Here is a 6,049-nt window from a genome sequence, read left to right on the forward strand (position 1 = left end):
TGGAGTAAGGCCTTCTGATCTCTACCATTCCCTCTTCCTTAAGCTCTTTTAATACCCACTCCCTCTTCTTATATTTCACTTTAATGCCTGGCTGGAATGGGTCTTCCGCTAATTCGGACTGGATATATCTTCTTTCTTGATTCACAGGTGCCTGCAAAACATTACGGCTGTCAGTATAAACAATACCTGATGTTCTATCTTCAGAAGCAGCTTCTCTCTCAGGCTTTTTATGTCCGGCTCTCCTTATCATTCTGACCTCCTCCTTCTCATAGCTAGTATAGAGAAGCAAGTATTCCTCATCTTTCATCATTATCCTTTTATCATGGACACTAATAAGCATCTTGGATGTTGCCATGAAAGGTCTTCCCAAAATCACAGGAATCTCTTCATCATTGTCCACATCCATGACGATAAAATCAACTAAGAACTCAAGCTTCTCCACTCGCACAATTACATCCTCCACCATACCAATTGGTTTTGCCATGGATCCATCTGCTATCGTCACAATAACATTAGATGGTTTCAGCACTAGTCCTTTGAACTTTGTTAAGAGATGCTTGGGTAACATATTAATGCTAGCTCCAGACTCTATCATGGCTTCCCCTACATCACACTGCTGAGGAGCGTTACAGAAAACAGGCCCAGGCCCAGCGGACAACCGCCCGGCGGCACACTTATGTCGCCTAGCGATTTGCCTCTAATCGCGCCACCGCCCGGCGGCAGGGGGCCATCGCCCGGCAGTTTGCCTCTAATCGCAAATCCGTCCAGCGCCCACGCCAGGTGCCTTCTCCTCGCCTTGGACCGCCCAGCGGTGAATTTTGCCATCGGGCGATTTCTTGACTCTTATTTTCTTCAATTTTCTTCCTTAATCTTGAGTCTAAGACCTTCATCTTCAATCCCAATCTTCACTTTCATCAAAATCACTACAAAATAATGCAAAACAAAAATAATATCGCTAAAAACAACTTTTGACTCTCTACTGACTCATTTATTGAGTTTTACTTGATTCTAAGCTCGTTCTAAGTCTTAAAGGGTGTAATTTGGTCTAAATTGACATATGAAAATAACTGTTTTTCAACCGTTATCACAAATCTTATCATCACCCATCAGTAGGTGTACCTTCTTGTATCCTTCAGTAAATACTTAAATCTTCTTGCATCCCTCAGTAGATGTTATCCCAATGGCATTCATCAGTAAATGTTGTTAATGACATCCATCAGTAGATGTCTATTCACCATCCTCTTTTATAACACATCCATTAATAGATGTTGTAGAAGCATCCATTAGTAGATGTTATCATTACTGCCAACAGAAGCAGCATATAACCTAAAAAAAACTTAAACACACAAAGAAAAATCAAATCCAAATCACACAAATAATTAAAAAGAAAAAGTTAGAAACTGGGTTGCCTCCCAGCAAGCGCTTCTTTAACGTCATTAGCTTGACCCGGTAAAGCCCAAACACCATCAGTAGGTGTTGATATTCTATGTTGGCGTTCTTCCTTCCTTCATGAAACCAACAAAATCTCGAAAATTTCCTTGTCACCAACTCTAAGGATTCTCAATCTCAAGAGCACGCTCTGTTTGCTTTGATAGTCTTGACAACCCATAACCTATTCTGAAATTTCATTGGTATGCCAGGTTTAGGTTTGTCACTTTTCACATTAGGGTGTTGGTGAACCAACTCTCCTTCCTTATCTGCCTCCTGATGATCTTGTGCTCCTAGTACAAATTTTATCCTGCACATACTAAAGAACACTACACTAGAGCACATAATTAGCCCAAAAATAAAAACAGTAAAAGATATTTTTTTTTCGTTTTTTTTATAAAGATAGAAAGATAAAAAAATAAAAAGATAGAAAAATTAGATAGAAAGATAGAAAGATAGAAAGATGAAGAGAATAATGAGGAGAAGAATAAGGAGAATAATAAGGAGAAGAATAAGGCAAAAGATATTATTTTATTTTATTTTCGTTTTTTTTAAAATAAAGATAGAAAAATAAAAACAGAAAGATAAAAATAGAAAAAGATTTTTTTTTAAACGGAAAGATAAAAACAGAAAAATAAAAACAAAAAGATATTTTTTTTCGTTTTTTTATAAAGAAAAAAAAATAAAAACAGAAAGATAAAAACAGAAAGATAGATAAAGAGATAGAAAGATAGAAAGTCTAAATGATTAAGAATCACACACAAAGAATAGTCACTAGTAGAAAACTAGCTTTTTATGACGAGGCTATTATGACGTACAAAAATTATCCATCATAATAGGTTGTATCAGTGGCAAAATCGTAATAAAAGTAAGACATTTAAGACCTATTATGACGTAATTTTGTAGATCAGTCATAATATAAAAATGCGGTGTAGCAAACTTGTAAATAAGTTAAAAGATATTATTACGTAGATAGATTTACGTTATAATATGTTAATATCTGTACCTCTCAAATTTTCTCTCTTTCACGTACTCTCAGACTCTGGGTCCTCTCATCTGTTCACTCTCACTCTCACACTCTCACACTCTCCATCCTCTCTTCCTCTCTAAACTCTCGATCCTCCACACCGTGTTTTTCACACTCCTCCTCTCGATCCTCTCTAAACTCTGGGGCCGTCATTTTCTCGTCTCCTCCACCAACGCCCACCACGTCGTGCTTTTCTTGCTCTGAGAACACTCTTCCTCTGTGAAGCCCTAGGGTCTGCCATTTTCTCGTCTCCTCCACCAACGCCCACCACACTGTGCTTTTCTTGCTCTGAAAACACTCCTCCTCTACGACGCGCTAGGGGCGGCCGTTTTCTCGTCTCCTCCACCAACGCCCACAATCGTCTCTGAGAACCCTCACTCTGTGGCCTCGGTGGTTTCTTTTCCTGTCCAAGAAATCCCATTCCTTGACTCTAGGTTTGTTTTCCCTTTCTCAATTTCACTTATTTTATACCTAAGAGATTTTGTTGGGTTATATTTTCAAGAGTTTTCTATTTCGTGATACACTGAAAGTTGCTTGTTTTATTGGATCTAATAATTGGAGGTAGATGGATCTTTGCTTCTAAATGGCGAATACCAGTTTCTAACTTCATGTTGAGCTCAGATTTGTGTTACACGGAGATTGTAATTGTGTAGTTTGTTCGTATTTTTTTTGCTTATCTGCTTATTTTGTAATTGTGTAATTGTGTAGCCTTTTAAAAATTTGACTGTGTAGACCAATAATGACTATTTCTTATCTGCTTATTTTGTAACTTAAATGGTTTTTTTTGCTTATATATACCAAGCTGATCTTGAGATCAGCAGTATCATTGCAAGAAGAATAGGAAGTTGATCGGTCTATTTCTTTTGGGATTTGCAGAAACAGAATGAGGCTTTAAGCATTGTGGACTTAAGACATTAGCAGCCTTGGGTGGTTTAATGGTCTCAATGATCTTACCTTTCTAGTTATTTTAGTTTTACAGTCTAGGTTAGAATGAGGATTTTAATTCTAGGGTAGTTTTAGTTTAATTCATTGTTCCCATAGTCAATTAAGATCAATATACACATGTTTGCATCTTCTTATGTTCAATTTAACAAGTGTTGCATAGTAGATTAGGTGATTCAATCTTTCTGTCAACAGTGCTGTCACGTAACATTGGTTTTTTGCTGCCAACTTTGGTTTGAGTAGTGATTCTGTGATTCTTGTGCTATTAAGTGTTATACACATTTCATCTGCATTATACTAGTGATTTTAGTAGTTTTCATGCATTCATTTTACATATAACTCAAAATTGCATCTTAAACCATGAATATATAACTTAAAATTGGTTCTTAAACCATGAAGTGCATATCCTGTCAAAAGTTGTCAAAACTGGACTTTGCTGCCAAATAGTTTTAAAGTGTGATTTTGAGCATTTTGAGTTTTCAGTGAGTTTCACATTCATTTTTTATTTAGTTTTAGGTATCTAGAAGTGTTCCATCATCCATTAATTTTCCACTAGTGATTACATTTTATTACTTTAATTTACAAGGTCAATTACAGTATTAATTTATTTTGGAAACTGAATGGGTTGATTACATTTTATTACTTTAATTTACAAGGAAAATTACTATATTAATTTATTTTTTTAATTATCTTGACGTCAAATTATTTTAATCAGAGTGCTCATATTTTACTTTGAAAAATAAGTTTAAGTATCCATTTGTATTCTCTCTTCCTTAATTATTAATATAATTGTTTTTTTAATAGGGATATTGGGAGTACGACCCAACAACATTAATTCAACTTGGAATTCTGTTTTAGATGGATTCTACAGCTTATGTTACTTTTAAATTCCAATTCTGCAAGTGAGTTCAATTCCAACACTTAATTTGAAATCTGTTTTTAAGGTTCAACAGTACATGCTAATCACTTGAAATTTGTTCCCAACATTTGATTCCATTTCTCGTTCAGATTTATCCATTATCTAGTTTGACAGTTAAATTTGTTAACCCACGCATTTTCCAGTCTTGAAATTTGTTAAATTTATGGGAGAATATTCCAACATAACATCACAAAGGGTCATTTTGTGTTAAGACCACCACTTGGCTAGGTCTGTTAAATTATCTTGTCAATTTTAGTAATATTTCTTAATATAAGTTAATCTTAATGGATTAGTTGGATAAATATAGAGATAGTTGATACTATTTCTTTGATATTGATATTGTTGTGATGCTTAAATTTGCTAAATTAGGCAATGATATAAATTTTCAGGCAGTGTTGAAAGAGTTTCAGAAGGATCAACGTCTTGCAGCTGAGAGGGAAACAACTTTCATAGCTTTTGTCCCACAAGCGGTTCTTCCATCCAGGTATAATGAACTGTTTTTTGATTGTTTGAATCAGCTAATACATGTTATAATATGTCAACAAATATTATTGATTTGGTTTTATTGTTGTAAGTAAAATATTCTGTTTGATAAAATTAAGCTCTAAATATTCTATAAATTAGAGAACCGGTCTTTGTAATCATCTATTTCTGCACATTATTCTCCCCTTTCTCTGACAGTTTGACTAAAAAATTATGTGCATAACTATTTTCCTAGTTGGAGTTTAACTGTGTATGAGGCAAGATGCTCCTTGTGTTTGTGTACGTGACTTGTATAAAAGCAACTTGCTTGAACGTTTGGAACAATGAACTAAAAGGTTTCTTTTTTAATTCAATAGCAAAACAACCTATAATTTTGCTTAAAAATGCTTATTAAAATAAATTAATCTCCCAGGAACTTAGTTAAGTCTCATTGAATGATTGACTTTCTTAATTACATTAACTCTTTGAGTCATTTCATTGTTGCTGCATTCCTTTTTAATTCCTTTATGCAGAAGTTTTATAAGAAATTGAAATTTGGCATTCAATAGCAAAACAACCTATAATTTTGCTTCAAAATGCTTATTAAAACAGCCTATAGACAGCCTATAACTCGGTCTTTAAAAATTCTACATCTGTTTGGAGTTTAAATTCTGATTTGGACTGCTTAGATGATTAGTAACAAAGTAAAAACCAGATAAGTAGTGATATGCTTAGATGATTTGGACTATTTGTTTGTTATACTTTGTTTTGGTCATTTCCGTATTAGATCATTACTGGAATTCTGTTTAATCATGCTTAGAGTCATTGCAAACCTTTTCCTCACTTTCTAACTTGCAAAACTAAATGGTTTAAATGGTTGTTATACTTTGTTTTGGTTAAAACCAAAATTGAGATATATGAGTTGCTAATTCAGAAAAAAGGCAAAGTAGAAACAAACAACTGAACTAGTGATTTTTAGAAAAAGCTTATTGCATTGAGAAAATTGACTTTGAATGATTATAACAAGCATAACTAAACTTGCAGAAATGGTTATCATGATGCAACTATGTCCAGAATTAAAAATAAAAAAATTAGCTAATATACAAGGCCAATTTGCACGTGAAAATTGATTTAAAACACCAGTTTTATGCATTTTATTGTTGTTACCTTTGCAACCTTTTCTTGCTTTCTAAATCTCTGATCTAGCACTTTCAACAAGAGTTATTTCTTAAAATGGTGAAATCCCTTTGAACACAAACCATGCTAACCTG

Source organism: Vigna radiata, unplaced genomic scaffold (genome assembly GCF_000741045.1).
Source record: "Vigna radiata var. radiata cultivar VC1973A unplaced genomic scaffold, Vradiata_ver6 scaffold_279, whole genome shotgun sequence".
Classification (NCBI taxonomy): domain Eukaryota; kingdom Viridiplantae; phylum Streptophyta; class Magnoliopsida; order Fabales; family Fabaceae; genus Vigna; species Vigna radiata.